This window comes from Octopus bimaculoides, chromosome 19 (assembly GCF_046866305.1).
Source record: "Octopus bimaculoides isolate indiv1 chromosome 19, ASM4686630v1, whole genome shotgun sequence".
NCBI classification, from domain to species: domain Eukaryota; kingdom Metazoa; phylum Mollusca; class Cephalopoda; order Octopoda; family Octopodidae; genus Octopus; species Octopus bimaculoides.
Genome location: NC_142946.1, coordinates 30,031,266 through 30,056,290, shown reverse-complemented (window position 1 = coordinate 30,056,290; position 25,025 = coordinate 30,031,266). Strand labels below are relative to the sequence as shown.

The following is a 25,025-nucleotide window of genomic DNA, read 5'->3' as shown; positions in this document are numbered from 1 at the left end:
GTACAAATATTGGTAAAACTTCTGCAAGCCAAATATGATAGCTAGGGCTTCCTTTTGAATTTGACTGTAGTTACGCTGTGCAGAAGTGAGAGTCTTGGACATATTGGATATTGGGCGCTCGCTTCCATCAGGATAGCGGTGAAACAGGACTGCTCCAATACCAACGTTTGATGCGTCACAAGCCAGTCCCAAAGTTTTCTTTGGATCGAAGTGTATCAGAACTTGACTTGATGAAAGTACATTTTTCAAGTGATCAAAAGCTGACTGTTCCTCATCTCCCCACTTCCAAATAGTTGACTTTTTTGTAAGGCAATAGAGTGGCTCTGCTATACTGGCTAGGTTTGGGATAAACTTTCCATAAAACTGAACTGAACCTAGGAAAGATTTCAAGCTTGATTCATTCGTTGGAGATGGCATCTTTAAGACTGCTTCGACTTTGGATCCCTTAGTGATCCCTTCAGCCGACAAAATGTGTCCAAGGTATTCTACACTGGGTAGTGCAAACTGGCACTTTTCACGGCGACATCTGAGTCCATTGTCGCTTAGACGTGTGAGCAGACACTTTAGGTTGTTTAAGTGACTGTTTGCATCTTTCCCACTGACGAGCATGTCATCCTGGAAGACGGCCACTCCAGGTAGATCATGGGTCAGGTTTTCCATGATCTCCTGAAAGTAACCAGGTGCTGACTTGATTCCGAAAGGGAGTCGTTGTTGCAGGAGTACTCCACGGTGAGTGCTGAGTGCGAGTCTGCGTTGACTTTCTGGAGCCAGTTTGATCTGATTATAGGCATCAGCAAGGTCTATCTTTGTATATCCGAATCCACCTCCGAGTTTCTACATCAGTTCAGCAGGGAGTGGCATTGGATGACGGTGATCAGCAAGTTGGTCATTAATTCCCACAGAGTAGTCACCACAAATCCGTAGTTTGGGCTTCAGGTTGCTTGAAGCGTGTGCTTTACGAATCGGTACCACTGGCGTTCCGTATTCATTGAATTGAACAGGCTTCCAGATTCCCTTGGCGATGCCTTCTTCGTAACCTTTGGCCAGGTCATCACGAAGAGCAAATGGGACCGGACGTGCCTTGTGAAAGACTGGTGTTGCGTCCGATTTGAACTTCACTTCCAGTTCAAAGTTCTTGAGACATCCCAATTCTTGCTTGAAAAGATCTGGAAATTCATCACACATGTTGTGACAATCTTGCTGCAGGGAAACATAGGGCTCGCTTGAGGTCTTTGGATACATCCCTTCTGCACCTTCCCTCTTAGCTTGGCTGTCTATGCTTTTCAAACCTAGAGCAGTGTCTACGGAAATTCCCAGAGTCTGGATAGCATTCCGACCCAGCAAATTAAGATCAGAGATCTTGGTGACTATGTAAGGTATAAGATCCTGCTTACCAGTTGTTGGATCCTTGGTTTGGCCCATGAAAGTTCCTAGAACAGGCAGGTTGTGCTTGCTGGCAGATTCATAGCGATGCTTGACATCTTGCAGCTTTGGTCTTCCAAGTTGTTTCCAGACTGACAAGGAAACAAAATTGCCTGTAGTAGCAGTGTCCAATTCCATTGTGAACAGTCTGTTCTGGATTGTTACTGGCACAATTAAACTGTGAGTGTCTCGGGAAACTTCACCTAGGATCGCCTTGACTAGCTCAGCTTTTGTGATTCTTTTCACGGGAGTTTGTGAATGACCATTGCGTTGCTGATGTTGTTTTTTCCTACACACCGCTTGCAAATGACCCTTTTTGTCACAAAAATGACATTTGGTTTCCCTGAAAGGACAGTCTGTTGCTTTGTGGGCCTTTCCACATCGGTAGCATTTCTCCTGGTTTGTGGAATAAGACTGCTGATGGCTCTTTTGAAGACTCTTCTTCCTGTTCTGCTGGACCTTGTACACCTGCTTGGTTTTGGAACCGTATACAGTCTCTTTTGCAACCTTTGCTGCGTCTTCAGTCTCAATGGCAACCTGGACAGCACGGGCAAAATCTAGTTCTGAGTCTTTTATCTTAAAAAGCGCCTTCAGAACCGCTTCATTGTTAACCGAACATATGAATCTCTGTCTCAGAGCTTCATCCTGTGGGTTGGCGATCGCTGGAAAATCACAGGTAGCTGCATCCTGGCGTATACGTGCTGCCAGCTCCTGGAGAGTTTCGCCTGGCTTCCGCTGCATATCACTCCAAAACTTGAAACGCTCTCTCACAATGAAAAGTTTAGGGTCGAACTGTTCCTTCATGAAGTCAACGATTTCGTCCATTATCAAGTTGTTGATATCTTTAGGCGGATTTTGTTGGGTAGCCAGATTAGCAAGTTGTTTGTAAACAGTAGCAGTCTGATTGGTCAGGAACACTTGTGCCATGCGTTTTTCAGGTACAGCATTAGCAGCCACAAACGTACGGAATCTTGACCAGTAATCAGGCCATAGTTCTGTCGCTGAATCAAATGCAGTAAATGGTGGAATCGACACTGTTGTTGAAGCAGCTGAAAAATAGCCACTAGAATCGCCTTCAACTTGTCGAGCACCAAACAGTTTTAACAGAGCGTCCATATCTCTCTGATGTTGTTGCATTTGCTTGTCCATTTGTTCCCTAAACAATTTAATAAGTTCTACTGTCTGTTTTTCAGCCATTGTTATTACGATGAATAATTTTACGGTAAAGTAAGCATGTATCCTATCGGCGACGCCAATAAACTCTGCTATGTTTCCCTCGGGTGACTCGCAGAGATAACAAAACGAGTTATACAATTTAATTATTACATTTATTGTTCAATTACATACAAAGAACGCACTCACCCAATGTTCGTTATGAATAAACAAAAGTCATGTCCGCCATATATCAATGACATTTTACTACGACAGTCCCACAAGACAACAACAATGAAACAATGAACTCAGACGAACCACATGACACACGGAACGTCAGACGAATTACATATCTAACAGTCCATATAACATGAACGCAGCGGCAAGGTGAACGCACCTTATGAAAGATCATCAGAGGAAGAACTCCCATCCGACAAGTGTTTCGGCCTTTATGCCTGACACTCTACGGGAGCCGGGCCCACCCAGGTCATGACCCCTAGGTGTCCTCCTGCTGCTTTCCAAAATCCTGTCTCTAGCAGAATTTGAACTTGGGGCGTTCCTTTTGTGAACTTGTGTTTCAGCCCACTAGGCCACTTTCACCGACAAAGGAACCAGCTCTCTTCTTCCTTCTATTCCTATAAATAACCAATGGAATCCATAACTAGATCCATTGCTCATTCCTCTTCACCTATATCCACATTGAACTCTTTTCAGCTACATCATGCATTTGATTGTGGCAGTTCTGCGGCCTTTGATACCCAACTGCCCGAGTAGCCGACAGGTTGATGCAGTCACAAATCCTTGCGATCCAACTTCAACTGGTTTCACAGTACAGTGGTAACCATCCCACCCCCCAGCTGCTTTGCCAGTTCACCATATTTGACCATCTTAAAGATGTGGTGCTTTACTATTCGGCTCTCGTATGGTACTGACAATTCAGTGAGAATCACTTTGGTACCCTGTTCAGACTACACACACACACACACACACACACACACACACACACACACACACACACACACACATATATATATTAAAAGTTAATATAAGCAGTCAGGCACAATATACACACAAATATGTATGTATACTCTATGCGCTCTTCCTACCGCATTAAGAGTATTTTAACTCTTATTTCTAGGTATAAAGTGGATACCGAAAAGAAACCAGAGTTTTGCAATATTATTTTATTCACTTAATTTCACATCCTTACATTTTTATCGCCTTCAAAGTATTCTCCATTTGAAGCAATACATTGATCCAGAAGCGTTTTCCACTGTTCGAAGCAATCCTGGAACTCTGCGAATTGATGCCTTTTAACACCTCCGTCGTTTTTTCCTTCGCCTTTTCCACATCTGCAAAACGTTTTCCTTTGAAAACTTTTTTCATTCGGGGGAACAAAAAAAGTCGCAGGGAGCAAGATCAGGTGAATAGGGAGGTCATGCATTCAGTCGTGACTGCTCTTGATCTTCCGTGAGCAAGCGAGGCACAAATTTAACTGCAACTCTTTTCATTCGCAATTCCTCGCTCAAAATTCGTTATCAACAAATTCATCAATTGTTCGCCGACGGTCCTCCAAGATCAGTTCATGCATTTTCAAGATGGTTTCATTCGTGCGGGTTGCTGACGGTCGCCCTGAACGAGATTGGTCTTCAAGCGACAAGTTACCATTCCTAAAGCCAGAAAACTACTTGTAAACTTGTATTTAGCTCATGGTAGCGTCTTTGGGAGTTGTTTGAAGTACGACAACTGTTTTGGCAGCCGTTTTACCCAGCAGAAAAGAAAATTTCATGGAAGCATGCTGTTCCTTCGTTTCAGCCATCGCAAAAATCAACGAACATGGGAGAAGCACTGCAAAACAAAGACGCACCACATGACAGTACAACTTCAGTTGACGACACTGGTCAGCAGACTGATGCCTGAGAGTTGCATCATGTGACTTCTAGCGGCGAAAACTGGCTTGTCCCACAGAGAACATTTCTGGTTACTATTGGGTACCTCTACGTATGTGTGTGTGTGTGTGTGTGTGTGTGTGTGTGCGTGCGCGCGCACATACACACATTATATATCACTGTATCACAGTATCGCCCAGACTATCGGATGTTTTGCAATGTCAGAAACCTTCGAACGGGGTTCGTTTTCCACAATTCTCTTCAAACAGCGAAGCTTCCTTTCCGAGGGCTTAGGTCGTCCGGGACGAGAATCTGTTGATTCTTTTCCTTGGCTTTTGAATTGCACTATAATTCTATTTACAGTAGCAAGAGGAATTTGAAGATTTTCGGCAATTTTTCGCTGGCTAAGACCAGCTTCAGATTGTCCAACAATATGAACTCTTTAAAAATCCAACAGTTCTGCTGAATTTTTTGTGCGTAGCATGGTTACTCTTCGCAAATGTTTAAGATATAAGGGCACCTGAAATGAAAAAGAATAATTACGTTGTAAATTCTACACCGCTGAAAAAATATTAAGACGCTTAGATCAGAAATTTTGAAAATTAAAGGTGTCTATTTACTTCTTGCATGTCTGTACACACACACACACACACACACACACACACACACACACACACACGTGTATGTGATGGAAAAGAGGAAGTTAGTTTCATTCGTGCCTGCGTGTGCCTGTGCCTCACGATATGAAGGCACAAAAAAATTGTGAATGAGAAAAATCGGAGAGAAAGGGAGAAGAAAGAAATAGATCAAAAGTAAAAAAGAAAAATGAGAGAGGGGTAAGAGTGAGAGAGAGAAAGAGAGAGAGAAAGAAAGAGTGAGAGAGAAAGAAAGAGTGAGAGAGAGAAAGAAAGAGTGAGAGAGAGAAAGAGATTCAGGTGAGATATCGTTGCTGATTTATCTCTCGACTGTTTGCAAGTCATCATCGTGTGTTGGTTGTTAGAGAAACAACAAATACTCTAATGCGTTTCTGTGTACTCTCCATAAATTGTCAATTTCTATAAAAGCTTATTGATTGGTTTCAACTCAAAGTCTCTCACATCTCCCACCCGATCCCACCCTCTTTATTTCTATATTCACATCCGCATAGATATTTGCCTACAGATAACACACACACACACACACACTCTCTCTCTCTCTCTCTCTCTCTCTCTCTCTCTCTCTCTCTCTCTCTCTCTCTCACACACACACACACACACACTCACATTCACATATATACATAAATACAGTCACACGTACATACTCCAAGACGTCAGTCAGTTGACGGCTGGACATAGATAATGACTTAAATTGGCCATTATCTCTCTTCAAGCTCAATAGTTCCATTTCTGTAGTGGACATTATGGATTAACGACAGCTGACATCTAAAGCAGCTTTTGATTCTAGTTCATTGCTATTTCACTTCATTTGCATATCTAATTTGCATTAGGAGAAGTATGTACAACACAGAAACACCTTTACTAATCACATGCCATCTTTATTTCTTACTCAAATGCAGTATTTGTCTTCCTGAAATGAAATCCAATTAGAAAATGAAATCGGCTGCAATGTTGTCTAGCGAAGACATCACATTAGCTTCATTATCAGTTCTTTCTTTTTATCTTCTTTCATTGCAGCCATGCTGGAGTAGCACCATTTTCGAAAGATGGGTTCGATTATATCCTCCACCTCCCTTTACAATGTCTGCAACTTATAGTCATCGAAAGATATGAAATGTAAAGTGGACAGTGACGTAAGAGGAAATAATTCTGTGCATATTAATACAGCAGGGAATTTCTGTTCGAATTACCGATTCACCTGTGCTGATACATACATACATACATACATACATACATACATACACACACATATGTATATATTAGGTCGTCAAGTATGAAATTTGTAGTAAGGTATATGGTAAACTTTGACAGCTGCTCATTTTGCGCCATTATTATATTTTGATAATCTTTATTTTTTTATTAGAAAGCTGACATGCGCTTTATAAAGTATTTATAAATCATTTTTTGCTAATTTTACTTAGAGATGAATAAGTCGGAAATTCGTATAGTTTTGAAATATGAGCTCTTTCTTGGAAATGCAGCATCACACACAGCTCGGAATATTAATGTAGTATTTCGTTCTAATGCTATTACACAGCAGACAGTATCAAATTGGTTTGCTTTCGTTCTGGTAACTTTGACTTCCCAAATGAGCAACACAGTCGACCACAAACAAGGACAGATAATGACGAACTGAAAGCCACCGTCGAGTCAGATCCATCTCAAAGTGCCCGTGAATTATCATTGTTGTTTGGTGTTAGCAAGCAAACAATATTAACTTGCCTCAAAGCGGTAAAGAGAAAAAGTTGGATAAGTGGGTTCCACACGAACTCAATGAAAATCAGAAACAGCAACGTTTGGGACCCTGCATTATGCTACTTTCTCTTCACAAAAGTGAATAATTTTTTAATCGAATTAAAACATGTGATGAGAAATGAATCCAATACAACAACCGTAAACGTTCAGCACAATGATTGGATAAAGATGAGCCACCAAAACAGTCCAAAAACCAATATTCATCAAAAGAAGCTGACGGTGTGTGTTCGGTGGTCTGGCGCAGATGTGGTCCATTACGATTTCATTAAACCTGGCTCATCAATCACGGCGAAATTATACTGCAGCCAACAGGACTGAATGATGCAGAAACTTACAAAAAAACAACCAGGATTTGTCAACAGATCCACTCCTGTTTTATTGCCAGACAACGCCAGACCACACATCGCAAAAACGACATTGGCGAAACTACAGAAGTTGGAGTTGGAAGTTTTCCATCATCCACCATACTCACTTAATCTTGCCCTCATTGACCACCACTTCTTCCAAAATTTTGATAACGTTTTGATAGGGAAAAAAAATGAATTCCGACGATGCTGTAAAACAGGCCTTCCAAGATTTTATTGACTCTAGATTGCCAGGTTTTTACAGTTCCGGGCTGGAAGAGCTACTGCTGAAATGGCAAAAATGTACTGACAATATGAGTGCATATTTTGATGAATAAAATTATTCCTTGTATTTATAAAATATTAGCAAACTTATTTTCTTTTCCACAAATTTCATACTTGACGACTTAATACATGCATGTAAATATGTATGTATGTATGTATGTATGTATGTATGTGTGTATATGTATATGTATATATATACATACACACACACACACACACATATATATATATATATATACATACATACATACATACATACATATATACACACACACTCCCACCCATACATATAAACATATATACATACATACACGCACACACACATACGATGAATAAGTATCCGGACTGCTGCCAGAGTAAAGTCGCTTGGCACAAATTGACCTTGAACTCTGGTGTGCATACACACTAAGTGTTAACGTTCTAGCTCACTTCCGCTATTTACAGCAGTGCTTAGAAGGATGGTGTGTAGCGTGTGATCGTCGCATTGACCATGACAGAGAAAGTTTTCATGGCGCTACCTGCTCAGAGGCCTACGCAAAGTTACAAAAAGTGTATGGAGAGGAGTGTATGAAACGCACACAAGTTCAGCTGCTTACAAGATGGCCGAAAAATTGTCGATATTGACGAACGTTTTGGGAGACCTGCAACCAGCAGAACTAAAAAAAAGACATCGCAAATGTGTGTGCAGCTGTGAGGGGAAATTGTCGAATCACCATCCGTGAATTGTCAAAGGGTGTGCAGATTAGTTACAGTTCAGTCCATAATCACTGAAGATTTGGGTATGAGACGCGTGTCTGCCAAGTTTGTGCCAAAATTGCTTTCAGCTGACCAAGAAGACACTCGGATTTCAGTAGCACAAGATCTCCTTGATTGAGTTGAGAACGATGAAAACTTTTTGAAAACTTTGCGTAGGCCTCTGAGCAGGTATCGCCAAGCTTTTAGCAAAATTTGATGCAGATTCTCTGCTCAACTTTCTCTGTCATGGTCAATGCAACTATCACACGCTACACACCTTCCTTCCAAGCACTACTCTAAACAGCGAAAGTGAGCTAGAACGTTAAAGTTTAGTGCACCTACAGAACAGAGTTGAAGGTGAATCTGTACCAAGCGGCTTCACTCCCCGTGCTTTAGATTTGTTACTATAGCAACCATCCGGATACTTATTGATCAGTTGATCAGACAACGTGTATGATACTTATTGATCAGACAACGTATATCCATATATATATATATATACATATATATATATATATATATATATATATATAATCTTTAAAGTCTGAATTGAAACAGCTGTCAGGGATTATGTCTATTTTTGCAATTAATAAATATAATTATTTATTGATTAATCTCTATTTTCTTATTTTTCTTAAATAAATACAAACCTCGTTTTATCTAATTACCTATTATCTATGAGTATTAAAATTGGTATTCAAAACAAATAGTACAGGTAATAAACCAGTAAATTCATTGGATATTATTCCTTAATGAAGCATATATATATATATATATACACATATATATATGTGTGTATACATATACATATGTTGCTGGCCTTGTTCCAAAACTGGAAACAAGTTGATTTTGCCTTTCATCATTTCAGGGTCGATGAAATAAGTACCAGTTATGCACTGCGGTCGATGTAATCGATTAGCCCCCTCCTCCAAAATTCCAGGCCTTATAACAGCAGCAGCAGCAGCAGTAGTAGTAGTAGTAGTAGTAGTAGTAGTAGTAGTAGTAGTAGTAGTAGTGAGAGTCTTTAAGGCAAATATGGTCTCAAGGTAAGGTCTCCGTTAATAAACATTTTTCTATTGTGCTTTATTTCAAGCAGTCTAATAATACATTTTAGAAAAGCATAAACAGCGGGACCTCATCTTTGTCTTGTGGTGAATAAATTCGAAGTCGAGATCAACAATTCATTGAAATATAATAAATGCCGCGAAGAAACCTGTAAGAAACCAGTAAGTCGAAAAGCACGGAAAGATTTCAATTCCTTGCTGAAACCAATTGAAACCAAACTAAAACATCTGTATCACGTCAAATGAGATTGGCAAGAAACTACAGATTTGTCCTTCGAAGAGGGATTATTTTTGGAAGATTTTAAATATAAAAATCAATGAAAAAGTATGAAACACAACATTGTAATGTATAAAATACAAATGAATAACTAAATAGTTGGATAATTAGTACTAGAAATTTTAAATATATATATATATATATATATATAGATGTTTTCGATCTAGTTTGGATTCTTTACAATTAAATTTGAATTCTTTGCAATCAAATTTAAGACAAGCTAAAACGCAGAAAACGGTCAACAGGCATGCGCTGAAGTGTTGCAAACGGTAGAAAGTAGGAGTCTTCATCCTCGAAAGAATATTCGATGAACACAAATCGATTCGAAGCTAGTTTCTCGTAATTGGTAAGGGAATACATGACTATCTTATCTAACTCATCCAGTAGAGCCCACTGTTACTTGAACTTCGATCTAACCCCGAGCTTGGGACAACAAACTCGAGTTGGATAAATTCGAATAATAAGCTCTTTGCTCTTTATAACCGTTTTATGAAGTCACTTTTTTGTTAAAAAATTGTTCAATTTGCATCTCCTCAAAGCGAACGGACTGGTTCTTTTAAGGTCACCCTTGGGTAAAGTTCGAATAGAAAACTCGAATAGCATAGTTCTCGAATGAAAACTCTGCAGCTATCAAGAACTTATGAACATTACTTTTGCATAATACTATTACTAATAGCAATTCACCATACGTGGGCATAAAGGAAAAAATGAGCTCATACTAATCCTGATATAACGACCTGTCTGAATGCGTCCACGTGTTATCTAAGATACGTGTATGCCATGTACAATACAGTCTAGTTAAAAGACATACCACGGAGGGAGGGAGGATGTAGCATAAACCCGCGCTTTAAAGCAATTTTATGCAATTTTGGGGGAGGGGTGAAATTAACCTTATGTTTAATAGTTATGATCAACAATTGTTGATTTAAATCAGACCAGGTTTATTAGCTATCTTGAGATAAGGGTTTTTTAATTTTCCCAACTGATATTTCTCACAAAAAAAAGTTGCAGTTTGTAAAAATGTACAAATTATCTTGAATGAACTGTTCAAACATACGCAAAAAATAGAAAAAGAATCATTCGTTTATGATCTCCCCTTGTTCAGACCGGTCGACGCAACGGAGCATCTTTTGGTAGAAGCTATCGCAGTGTTCATGGGTTATTTCATCGAACTTTTCAGATATCAATTGGTAAAGCTCCGGCTAGTTCTTTGCCTCGCCTTGGATAACCGAGCGTTTCCAAACAGAGAAAAAGAGTTAAACTACATCAGCCGCAAGGCCGATGTAGTTTAACTCTGGGGTTTTTTTTCAAGGCTTGAGCACCAATTTCGAGAAAATAGCTTCGAATCAATTTGTGGTCATCGAATATTCTTTCAAGGATGAAGACTCCTACTTTCTACCGTTTGCAACACTTCAGCACATGCCTGTTGACCGTTTTCTGCGTTTTGGCTTGTCTTACAAAGTCCCTTTGAAAAATTCAAATTTGATTGTAAAGAATTCAAATTTGATGGCAAAGAATCCAAACTAGATCGAAAATATCTATATTAAAAACGCTGCATTGTACAAATGGGATGACATCATAGGTGAAGTGGAAGAACTGCATGTATATATATATATATATATATATATATATATATATATATATATATATATATATATTGTAAATTTTAGAGGTAATACTTGATAAGTGTAAGCACCTGTATATGCCGGATAGTGGCCGAGGTGAAAGAATATATTAAAACGTAAAATGAAAACAGAACACAAAGGATATCGCGGTACACATGTTTCAAGCTTTATACACAAACTGTCGTCGTATCATTATATGAGTATATAATTGATAGAAAGGATGGTTTAAAGCTATCTTCAGCCGCAAACATTTTCAGTCCCACTTAGTGGACTTTTCCTTTTTCTCTCTCTTTTTCTTTTTTCTTTGTGATGTAATCTTGGGACTGAAAATGTTTGCAGCTGAAGATAGCTTTAAATCATCCTTTCTATCAATTATATACTCATATAATGATACAACGACAGTTTGTGTATAAAGCTTGAAACACGTGTACCACGATATCCTTTGTGTTCTGTTTTCATTTTACGTTTAAATATATATATAACAGAGATTAATCTTCTCTCTTTGCTCCTTTGCGCCACATGGGGTCAACTCTCCTTTTCTCTTCATCTAACCTTCCTCCCCTCTCCTGTCTCCCTCTCACACCTACTTCATTCCACCCCCACCCCATCCCTTACACCCACACCCACATACCCCACCTCTACCCCCACCCTCAGCCTAACCCACACCCACTCTTGCTTTCCCTACTCTCGCCTCCCCCACATCCCAACACCATCACACCACACCACACACCACCACACCATACATCACCCTACCACACAACACCACATCACATCACACCACCACGTACACACTAGCACTGACCACTTCCCAGCCCCACACTATCATCCACACACCTACACATATACACACGCACACGCCAAGGTCACCAGCCCTCTTCCACACGCACATACATGCTCTCTTATACACACGCACGCGCACCTTCGTTTTGGGATCACCACTACTTTATTATCTCCCCTTCTTCCTAGCTCTCCTGTGTGACCCCTCTGTCCGGCATTCGCCATGATAGATCGCTAGCCAGTTCATTCAAGATAATTTGTACATTTTTACAAACTGCAACTTTTTTTTGTGAGAAATATCAGTTGGGAAAATTAAAAAACCCTTATCTCAAGATAGCTAATAAACCTGGTCTGATTTAAATCAACAATTGTGGAAGTGCGTAAGCTCGAAACGTTAAAGACTTTTTCACTTCCCGAGCGTTAAACTAATACATCTGTTTGTTGTCTACACCACCTATCTTCGTCTCTTGGTTTTTTTTTTTGTGAATTCTCCCCGTGAAATCTTGTATCCCTGCCGTAAGGCTTTATTTCCACACACGCCAGCCTAATTTAATTCATTAGTCGAAAGACACCTGTTGTTATGTCCTGTTATTATTATTTTTATTGTATTTGTGTAACATTGTTCGTTTTTTTCCGTCCTTGTTTTTGTATACATTTGCTGTTTTCTTCCAATGAATCTAATGCTCTTAGCTTAGTTTTTCCTTGGGGCTGGCCACATTGGAGCAATATCGAGTATAACCAGCCGAAATTGCAAAGATAATCTGGAACTCGACTGATGAAAGAAAACTCCGAATGACCTGTCCTTGTTTTCTTTGTATCGTCTATCTGGATGTTTTGTTGTCCCTTTCTTATATCACCTAACTGTCTGGATGTTTTGCGTTCTTGTCCTATTTTGTATTATATGTGTGTGTGTGTGTGTGTGTGTGTGTGTGTGTGTGTGTGTGTGTGTGTGTGTGTGTGTGTGTGTGTAACTATGTACATGAAAATGAAAAGCAAAACGTTTGAAATCACTTGAGAGGTGTAAAGATGAGGGAACATCCCCAGTCAAGGATATTAGTATATTCCAGTTTGTCAAAAAATGGAGGTAAAATAAGAATGTGTAAAATAGGTATCCATGGCAAGGTTACTAGTTCCAATTTTGAATAGTGAATGGATGAGGGTTGAATAGGGATATTATTTTTACAGTGTGGGGGAAAAACAGACGTTTATGTAGTCGCGTAGATATATACTAGTCAGTATAGTGGTAGGGTAGTCGAAAGAGGTTACGGGGTAGATGTATCTAGACAGATAAAGAATGAAGAATAGCAGATGACATATAATGTCATCCTGGATTATCATTGAAATTCTTATTTGAAACTGCAACTAGACATTACCTATAACTGTATTATTTATTCAAACTTGGAACTAACTCACGATTACCTATTTTACAGCATCTCCATCAATGGCTTAACTATTTCCTCTATATCTAATGAGGAATGCTACAGGTACCTAGGGGTAGATGAAAACATATCTTACAATAGTACCCATAACAAGGAACATGTCACTAAAGAATATTAGTCGAATAAAGAAAATATGGACCTCGGAACCCTATGCATTCAATAAAACAGTGGCCCACAATGTGTTTGCAGTACCAGTACTCACACCAACATTTGGGCTACTTGATTGGACGCTTGATGAGATCCGAGCCATTGAGGTGCCAAACCAGAAAATACTAACCAGCACACATAATTTCCATATCAACAGCGACGTAAGCCGCTTCTACCTAAAACGAAAATAAGGGGGTAGAATGCCTTTGAATATCATATCACATCCTTTCGGCAACGTCTCTTAACCACCAATTGTCAAAGTGCACCCCTGGACCAAGTTTGCATACACGAGGCAGATAACATCATGAGACTTGGAAAGCAACTCCTTGAGTAGCATTCCTTGTCTGATAACCTTGAATACATGTCCAAAGAAGTCACTCAACTCTTCTGCAACGTATCATCAGATAAAAAGATAAGAGTATATAACAGAAGACCATGCATGAATACGTTAGCAGTCGAAGACATCCACCAAATATTAGGACTCTTAACAAAGGCGAAATCTTACATCGGTAAAATAATGCAGGTAATAAAATGCGAAAACCTTCGTTGTAGGACTTGTGATTTAACTGCACAGGGCAAAAACCAAAAACTTTCAAGAATGAGAAAGAATTCAAGCATAATGTAAATGTGACTAGCAAAACAAACATCTTATTTACTGCAATGCAAGCTGTATCAGCCAAGAAGGGTTAACAGATCAGATCAGATCAAAATACTTACACAACAAATCAAGAATCCATCTGTCAGGAATGTTACATGTAGTGAACAGATAGGCATTTGTGCGAATGCAAAATTCAAAATATTACCCCTCTCTCTTTTTTTTTCTTTCTTCAAAATAAAGGAAGAAATTTATCAGTTACGAAAGGCATAAGAAGAATATTTTATGAAGATATTCAATCCAAAGCATCACAACTACTACCGAACACAATTACTCCTATATAAACAACAACATAGAAAGATTTACTGTATACGTGTGTTTGAAAAGCTGAAGAAAGCGACAGCGCTAACACAAAACCATTTTTCATTAAGTTGTGTTAATCTGCTTTCATTCAAAGATTTATTTATATTATAATTTTTAATTAAAAAATATTTTTTTTCAAATATAGTGACTACATTGAGAAAGTTTTTTTTTTACTTTTGCGTGTGTGTGTGTGTGTGTGTGTGTGTGTGTGTGTGTGTACGTGTGCGTCTAGCGCTTTATCAGACTACCTCTCTGTCTATATCTAGCTATCCATTAATCGATCTCTCGATCGATTGATCTGCTAATCTATTCATAAATCAGTGATGACCAAATGTCCCGTTCCGTCTGTAAACACAGTTTTTCCCCCAGTAGCGAGAAACAAGGACTTTTATTTCATTTTGTTTTGATAAATTGATAAATGGATAAATGTTTCCATTAAAAATGGGTTTCTTAATTGCGTATCGATTGTTTTTGTAGTTGTTGTTTTTGGTGATGGGATGTAGGAGGAGGTGGGATGTGTTTACTGTCTTTTCTGAACAATGTTTTTTCTGATTCAATGGAAGTCTTTTGTGGGGGTTTGTGTGTATGTGTGTGTGTGCATGTTATTTGTGTTTGTGGGTATATGTATGCATGCATTATGTATGCATGCATTATGTATGTATGTATGTATGTATGTATGTATGTATGTATGTACGTCTGTGTGTGTGTGTGCACGCGTGTTAGATGAAAGAGGCTGGCGACACAGTTAATTTGTGATACTGGCCATTGATTTCCGTAAGACACCTGAATGATATTCCAATCCTTAGTGTTGGGGTGAAGAAAGGAAGTGGGAAGTGAGTGGGGAGGTGACACTATTGAGTGGGATTGAGGCAGATGACTCAACTCACAACTGAAGAAAAACAAGAAAAACTTCAACGTTTTAATTATTTTCTCTTATTTCTTTACTTTTCTCTTACCCTTCCACTTCTTTTTATCTATTCTCTCCTCTGCTGCTCCTGCTGCTCCCCCTCCTTTACTCGTCTTCCTTTGTTCTTTACTTTCTCTTTTTGTGTAATTCTTCCTTCTTATTATTTTTCTCATCTTTCTCTTCTTTTCTCCCTCTCTCCTACACTTCTTCCACTCTCCCACTTTCTCCTCCTCACCCCTTTTTATATTCTTATCTTTTTTCTTCCTCTTTCTTATTCTTCTCATCTTTCCAATCCTCGTTTACCTATAGCAGCAACAAATGATAAACCTATTTGAGACATTTTCAGCACAGAGCTTCAATGTTTGCAAATTGTCCATTGCCGCCGTCCCCGCCATCACCAACACCACTACCTCCGTCGTCGCCGCCAACGCCGCCGCCATCACAGAAGGTGACCACAGACAGAAGGTAACCTGCCTGGACATGTGTTTTGTCTACAGCTTCGTTGATGAATCATTGTGTTAGTAAATCATTGGAGACATTCCCTCCATTGTGGTGACTCCCTCTATAATTAGTTGCAACCCATCACTCCCACTCTCATTACCTACTCTACAACATTATCTTCTTAATAATCAACTCATATACACAACATTGCTCTCGACCGCCACTCCTAAACTTCACGTCCCGCCATTACAATGTCTTGGTGTTATTGTTACAGCAATTATTTTTGTTGTTGTTTAGTCCCAGGTTAGCTGCGACAGAGTAGATTTAATATCTAAAGCATTCCAGCTATGGCCATCCCATCGTTTTATATTTCTAAGACATTGTTCAATAAGTCCTTCCAGTTTAAAAACGAAATTTGTCTGCTATTTCCAACAAGGTAAACGATTGCATAAAGCTATCTTTAGAAGCTGTTAATATTGCTGTAGTTAATAAATTTTTTGTTTTATCTCTCAAGTAATGTTAACCGTAGTGATGAAGTTCAAGTGTTACACCTTGGAAAGATATTTATGATTAGGGCAACGGAATGCCACCGAGCCGATAGTATTAATTTATTGACAGTAAGCCACAATATACATAGACTAGCATTGAGCCCCCAGATCTTTGAGGCCCTCAGTCAACTGCCGGTCCATACCTTAAGACGGCATGCTTGCACCAACAGGTCACAAAAGTTTTAAACGACAGGGCAACAGTTGACGAAATATACAAGTATAATGTGAACGTCTGTCGTAGCATATAGAAGTTTTGGAAACTATTAACAACCACGTAATTGAAGACAATGATAGAATACTATCTCTCTTAGGTTATTGGGTTGACAGACAGACAGACAGACAGACAGACAGACAAATAGATAGATAGATAGATAGATAGATAGATAGATAGATAGATAGATAGATAGATAGATAGATAGATAGATAGATAGACAAACAGTTACGTACATAGAGGGAGGGGAAGCGAAAGATAGACAAACAGTTACGTACATAGAGGGAGGGGAAGCGAAAGATAGACAGACAGATCGATAGATGCATAGAGACAGACAGGCGGACAGGTAGCTAGTTAATTATATAGATGTTAAATAATTAGATAGATAGATAGATAGATAGATAGATAGATAGATAGATAGATAGATAGATAGATTGGCTTCTATTCGCGGTATAGTCTCTTCCACTGCTTCCCCAATTGTAAGGTTTCTATTGGGTCTGTGTCCTCACAACTAACCTCCTTCAGAGTCGTTCTACTCATTTCTAAATGACTGGGCCAGACCAGTCTGGAGCATTGTTCCTTCCTTTAAACATGTTCCGAAGACGAAATCACAAAGTCTACGAAATATCCAAGAAGCCACTTAGTAGTACTACCTTTGAATGCGATCTTCATTCTGTTATGACTTTACAGTTCATCTTTTCAAGGTCTGAAATTGCTGAACATTTTAGCTAACATACACCAAAGAACAATGCTTTTTTTTTTTTTTCATTTCAGTTAAAGTAAATAGTGAAAGAAAATTTTTCTTTTAATGTCCGAATTACTGAATTCTTCAATTAAGTTAGCGTTATAGGAACTGAGGAACTATTTTTTAAAAAAACTAAAAGCCTTTTCTTCAAAATTTATGAGAGGTTGAAGGAAACCCTACGTAAGTATGCCGGCTTAAGTTATGAGCTCACTAGGTAGTTGCATGAGGGTCTCAATAGTCTAGGGGCCCAATGCTTATAATACACGATTTTAAGTTGCAAAGATTTTCCGTTGCCACATTTATTAAAAATTTAATATTTAAAAAAACATTACACTGTTGTATTTATAAGTATAACAAAATATACAATTCAATGCAATACAATTTAAACTTTATAATATATAGATACACATATAGATGAGTATATAGTCTCAAATTCTTTCAAATTCTGCGTCACTCTTCTACATCATCCACTTGAGAAACTATTCTTCTGGCTTTATGTCTGTGTCGTCGTAATACAAGTCGCTGTCCTTTCCATTTTCTGCTAGAGTCTCACTATTCCTCTTTTCATTACACATGATGTTATCTTAGCTTCCATCCAGTGAATTTGAGTGGCAACATTTTCTAGTAACAACATTTTTCGGAATGTTTTTCTCTGGGGAAACTTCAAGCGAAACTTTTCTGATCTAAGCGGCGAATGTTGCAGTCTTTTATTTCTTATGGTGGCCACTAGGAATATAAATATGTTTTCATCCTAACATCAAAATATTCCATTGCTGTTGAACACTTTTCGAAACCGAATCTACATTTCCTATTGTTCCTGCCTCTTGCACTAGAAAATTTATATAAGTAAACTAACCTCTTAACTGTTTTCGAGTCATACATGAGTCAAAGCGGGAAAATCCTTTGTTTAACGTAGTCTAATGTAGTACAAAAAATATAGATAAAAATCAGTTCTATCTTTTTGATCCTTTGACCGCTGGTCAGAGAGCATCTCTCTTTCTCACTTCAAGTATGCCTATCAACGTGTGACACAAGAGCTCTTACTTTTTTTGTCTGTCTAGATTCTCTTATTCTTTCTTTCTCAAATAGTCACCCACAGATGAAGCTATCTACAGAATCCTGTGTACCACAACTCTAAGTTGTTGTAACTTACTTTGTGATAATGACGATAATAAATAAAGGACCATTTCAATTAACAATTAATATCTTCTCTCATTTATTCGGTGCATATTATCGTTAAACACGATCGTTGTAATTGGTGAAGCCGACGTGTGAACATGCACAAATATAAAGCATTACATTTGATCGTTACAGATGTGTTGGCTAGTGTTGTTATAATTGGGTACTTTTTCACAGTAATTATTTTAAATAATAGGGTATGTCAGAGAACAAAACATTGACGTGGTAGACAGAAATCCATTTGAGATTTGGATTCAGCAACCCCAAATTAGTGAAAAATTAGTTTCAGATGTAAGTCAATATTATGTTACTCAGTGAATAATATGTCTCTAGTAGACACACAGTCACTGCTTAAGAGTTTCATGGTTTTAAGTGAATCAAACAGTATGTTCCTAGACAGAAATGTAGGAAAGCAGTCTGTTGCAGGTAACATTCTCAGATGATATACTACTTATTACTGATAGGTAAAGTGAGGTGTGGAGTTGGTGTTTTAGGGTTATGGTTATGAGTGCGGTTATGGCAAAAATAATCATAATCCTAACCGTAACCCTAAAACTAACCCTAACTCTAAAACCTGAACCCTAACCCTAAAACCCTAAAGCTAAAACCAGTACAAACGCATGAATGATGTCATAAATAAGAGTAACACAGGTAGTTGTTGTTGACAAACAACGGCACTAATTTTATTCAAAGGAAAAGATCCCATAACACCGTTGTTTACATTCCACGGCAGTAATTGTTTTCACCTCAATAGACGTCAGTGATTGGTTGAAATTACCGAAACACGACAACTTTTTACATGAAATAACTTCGAATATGAAAATTTTTATCTGTTCTATAATACAAAATATACAAGTATACGAAGTTTGAAAGTGTTTCGGTACCAAAAACACTACATAAAACATTAATGAAAAATGTTACCCGTCAAACCAAAAAGATCCTTGCCTTTCATCCTTTCGGGGTCAATAAATTAAGTACCAGTTACGCACTGGGGTTGATGTAATCGACTTAATCCCTTTGTCTGTCCTTGTTTGTCCCCTCTATGTTTAGTCCCTTGTGGGCAATAAAGAAATAAGAAACGTTAGCATTTGCGTACTGGGGTTGATCTAATCGACTGGTCCCCTCCCCAAAAATTTCGGGCCTTGCGTATATTATGCAAGTTTTCGTCAACTGAAAGTGCTTTTGCACCTCCCCAAAATTACTTCTCTCTCAAACACCAAAGCTAGCTAGCTCTCTCTCTCTCTCTCTCTCTCTCTCTCTATCTATCTATCTATCTATCTATCTCTATCTATCTCTCTATCTCTCTATCTCTCTCTCCTTCCCTCTCTTTCTCTCACTCCCCTTCTTCATTTCTCTCTATTTTTTTCTCACCACCTCTCTTGTCCTTCGTTTTTGGTGAGATGTCCACCGGACAGCTATATATCACAGAGGACTCAGGTGTATAGTTAATCTTTTCTCTAACTTTAACACAGAGCATAGCTGATATATGACAGGCGCAGTCAAGCTGATTAATAGAACAATGTGTGCAGGAGTATCAGTGTGAGTAGATACTGAGGGAAGGTGGCAAAAACAAAGTTTGAAGGTGAAGAAGCAAAACAAACCGTAAATGGAGATCGGAAAAGTGATACATAGCGGGTGGGGGAGGGGAGATATAGAGTAAAGAGACAACGCGGGAAGTAGTTAGTTACGATGTGTTGCTGTGGTGTATTTGTGATGGTGGTGGTGGTGGTGATGGTGAAGGTGATGGTGATGGGAGTGGTAGAGACTTGGCCGTAGTGTGGATGGCTTTCATGATAGTGATGGAAAAAAGTGAGAAGTATTATATGGGACAGATGTTGTATGTTGTTAAAACGGGGTGGCTGTTGGTGGGTAAATATTATTGTTCTTGTTTTTTGGCCCTAGGCTGGCTATAACTGAGCAGTTCTTTTCTCAAAAATTTTCTAGTCATGACCATTCCAATTATTCAAAGGATTGCAAATTACATTACCTAATGCATCTCTTCTTCAGTAAGAGGATAGGGTGTGAGTTGAGAAATTTAGCTCCTATTTCTACTTGGTCGAACGACCATGTAGAAACTTTCGAACTGGTTCGAGCTGAAAATACGGTTGAGAAAGTGGTTTGGCCATAATGGAGAATGTTCAGTGTGTTTTAGTTAATAATAGAGATAGTGGAGGTTGTAGATTCTATTTTCACCCCGACAGTGTAGAAATGTGACACGGCAGCTTTTTCGGCTGAACTTCCTCCCAGTGTTTAAAATATTTTACATTCCTTTCTCCGCTCCCTTTTACAAACATTTACAGTTCTTCACCTTCAGCTAGGAAATTGCCCATACTCTCTCGTAATTATTCTTAATGCTTTCACTCTGGAGTACCTTCTTGAGCAAATGATTCTCCACATTTGTTACCTTATTCGCGGCACATTTTAAAGGAAATACAGATATTTAACGTATTAGGTGAAGTGAGTCTATTAAGTAAAAATAAATTATTTAAACAAGGCGCAGGAGTGGCTGTGTGGTAGGTAGCTTGCGTGGCACCTTGGGCAAGTGTCTTCTACTATAGCCTCGGGCCGACCAAAGCCTTGTGAGTGGATTTGGTAGACGGAAACTGAAAGAAGCCCGTCGTATATATGTATATATATGTATATGTATGTATGTGTGTGTATGTGTTTGTGTGTCTGTGTTTGTCCCCCCAACATCGCTTGACAACCGATGGTGGTATGTTTACGTCCCCGTAACTTAGCGGTTCGGCAAAAGAGTTCGATAGAATAAGTACTAGGCTTCCAAAGAATAAGTCGAGGGGTTGATTTGCTCGACTAAAGGCGGTGCTGCCGCATGGCCGCAGTCAAATGACTGAAACAAGTAAAAGAGTAAGTAGATATTAACAAATTTCTTTAAAATGGCCATCATAATAAATATTGTTCTTTCATAATTTCTCCATTGCATTATGACATTAAAATTTAATTGTTACAGATGTTTTGGGGAGATGTTTTCTAGATGTGGAAGTATTTTTGATGAAAATAATATCGTATTTAATCTCTCTCTCTCTCTCTCTCTCTCTCACACACACACACACACACACACACACACACAACCTCTCTTTCCCTCTTCTCTCTCTCTCTCTCTCTCTCTCTCTCTCGTATTTAATAAGAAGAAAATTCCAATTTTCATACCATATTAAAATTTGAATAAAAAATGCTTAGTTTTTTCTCTTTTTTATTTTCAGCTACTGTCTCTATTCGAAATCCTAAATGTGTCTTTAGGTAATCTTGCATGTTTGATTAGAAGTTTGCAATTGCGAGATGTAGAAGTGAAACCTTTTCTTCAAACAAACCCTCCCAAGTTCTTCGGTGAATAAATATGATATTGGATCTAGTCAAACTGATTCGCAAAACATGCATTTTTTAAAAAGAAGTAAAAAATCTGAAAATCGGCTATGATAATGTAGTCTTCCAGTCTCATCGCTATGAAGATATATGTTGTGGAGAAAAAATTGGAGGAAAAAGTTATAGAGGTTTAAAAATCGGAAAAACTATGTATTTTTAGTCAACAGCCAGATAGACATTTTCTGCGTTTAGCGGAGCGGTGTCATCTTTAAGGTTGTACCCTGGGAAATTTATAATTTAGCATCTGTGAAATGACCTGTTCATTGTACGTTTCTAAATAAACAGAAATACCTAATAAAATCAACATGTATCATCTTACTGTTTCTTTTGTCTCTTCATTGACTGTGTGTTTATTTTTTTTTTAATTTGTTATATTAATATATTTGTCTGCATGTGTTTACTTAATGCATATTTCAGTATTATGTATACCTGTCATGTATTTGTGTACATCATTAATATATAAGAACATGTAGATATACATATACAATATGTAAGTTTATATGAACGTTTATGCATTCATGTATGTGTGTGAGTGAGTGAGTGTGTGTGTGTGCGTGTGTGTGTGTGTGTGTGTGTGTGTGTGTGTGTGTGTGTGTGTGTGTGTGTGTGTGTGTGCGAAAAGGGGGCGTCTGTCTCCAAAACTCCAAAGTTGAGTAACGTTTTCATGCTTGGATTTTTAAACTACGATAAGAATTACACTGGTCAACAAAGAATTTGTCGCAAGAAAAAGAAATGTGAAGCTAACGGCTTAAGAAATACTCCTAATTTTATGAATAGAATTAACCTAGTGAAATCATAAATCCAGCTATCTGAGTTAAGGAGTCCCTGAAGGTTGGCAATACTGTCCATTCACCTTCATAAACAACTTTTGCTATATTTGCAGTGACATGGGTTAACATCCAAGTCACAAAGATGGCGTTTCACGCTATTGATTACGTGCAGCAAAGACACGGGTGAAGTGAAACACAACGCAGCGTGCGGTTGTCATGGTAACAAGCTGCTAATACCACACTATCTGTTGATTAACTAAAATTACCCAAATTTCCCAACTTTAATTCCAAATAACATCAGATTCTTTAATTTACGAGATAAAGTAATTGGTTGAGCGTAATCAAAATTCAGAATTGCATCGATACACCAAAATTGAAAGCAATCTGAGCGAAATTAAAGGGGTCTCATCTCGCGAATTGGCTTTTCCTTTCTAGGTTCGATTTTGCCCCGTTATATTCTTCTTTCTGAACAGCAATGACCAACTTGCCAACAACTCCAAAAATGCTACAGATACTACATTTATTGCTACCTGACCTTCTGTGCCTAGAGATCTTCTACATAGAATCTGAACACCTTGAAAACATTCTCCAGTGGAATCATACCAATTTTATCTCCTTCAATAGCATAAAAAAAGAAAAGAAAAAAGAAAACTGTACAGTTAAAACATCAAGAAGACTTTATTGCACCCCATCCTCATAAAACATAAACAAGTACGCTACTAGAACCTTTGCAATTGTTTCACATGCCGAGCCTCACTATCTTTGAAGAAGAGTTATTCTACTAACGTGTGCAGTTTGAACTGTCTGTGTCTGTTAAAAGAAAAAGTTGGATCTTTTCTGTTTGATTGCACCAGTGGAAATTTTAAAGTTTAGTGGAAATTTTAAAGTTTAGTGGAAATTTTAGAATTTGGTGTATTGATGTAATTTTTCGCGCTGAATCTCAGGGACAAATTCATTTTTTCCAGAAATTTTTTTTTAATGTTACAGTGGTTTAAAGTTTGATCATTTTTACCCAGTCAGAAAACAGGATTTTGTGCGTGACTGCACGAGTTGTCAATAATAAAGAAATGAAATATTGGCAGAATTCTGCTTTATGCACGATATATAAACCCTCATAACTTTTTTTTTATTTTTGGAATTTTTAGAAAATGTCTGCGAATTTGTAGTCTGCAAGCGATAATTCATACGATTATGCAAAAACATACATAATTTTTTTTTTTTTTTTTTGGTACGTGATTTAAGGCCTATTTAACACATCACCCAACCACCTCATACCTCGTGTTTTAAGCATTTAATTAGCAAAAATGACCACGTGGCTTGACAGGACAACAGAAGAGTAAGCAGCTTGTTAACAGCTTGACTTGATACTACGGAAACAGACACTTATATGTCTGTAACTTTCGATTAGCTAAATTTACCCAAAACTTGCAAACTTTAAAAGCTATTAACTCATTATTTATTGATTTGGGGTGAAAATAAATTTCATGTCAATGATTAACATACAAAACTACATTAATACACCAAAATATGAAATCAATTGGAACAAAAATTAAAGAAATTGGAAAATGGCAGCCAAACAGAAGAGATTCAAAAAGTTATACCCACTTTTGCATTATTTTTTATACAACCATCATGTATGTGTGTGAGTGTATGCGGTGGAGAGGTGAGTATGTATGTTTTTTTTCTGTATCTCCGTGTGTATGTGCGTGTGTGTGCATGTATTAATTTATATTCTGAAAAAGCTGTTTATATATGTGTTCACTGTAGATTAGTTAATTCTCTTTAAAATACTTCGTTATATGATACACCAATGGACGGGATTAAATAGATGAATATATGGATTAGATAAGTAATCATTATGCATTGTCATTGGATATATGCCATTTGGCATGGTAAGAAAATCAATGTTTTGAAATTGGAGGAACCTAACGTAGCTGTAAAAAGGAAACCTATCTGTCAAACAACAGGCATTAAAATCAGAACCTATTAAAGGCACATAAAATGTAAAACGGCAATGTTGTCTCAGTAATTCGTTCTTAATGACAGAGGTAGAAGTAGGGAAGTAATGAAATACCAACTGACTGTGGTTTATTCTACACGGGGTCTATGTGATGGTAGTGGTAGTTGTTCTGTCTTATCTCAGCCCTAATCGAGCAAACCTATGAGTGAACGAATTCCAGCCATGACTACCTCATTTCAATGTTTAATACGTCCCTTCCTAATTTAAGACAGCCGTGTAACTGAGGAAGATTTGGCAACAACTTTTAACAAGTCTAGTGATTACGTTAAGGTTCTCCCACTGTGCTCTGTTGTAGTGA

General features: G+C 38.0%; 1 long non-coding RNA gene across 1 annotated transcript in view; it reads left to right on the top strand.

The window, feature by feature from the left end:
* LOC149131822 (uncharacterized) overlaps nucleotides 1-22,253 on the top strand; it is a 44,813-nt gene extending 22,560 nt beyond the window's left edge. The window contains exon 2 of the long non-coding RNA XR_016245215.1: nucleotides 21,778-22,253. This is a non-coding gene — a long non-coding RNA (uncharacterized LOC149131822). The remainder of the gene's footprint in view (nucleotides 1-21,777) is intronic.
* The last annotated feature ends 2,772 nt before the right edge of the window (nucleotides 22,254-25,025 follow it).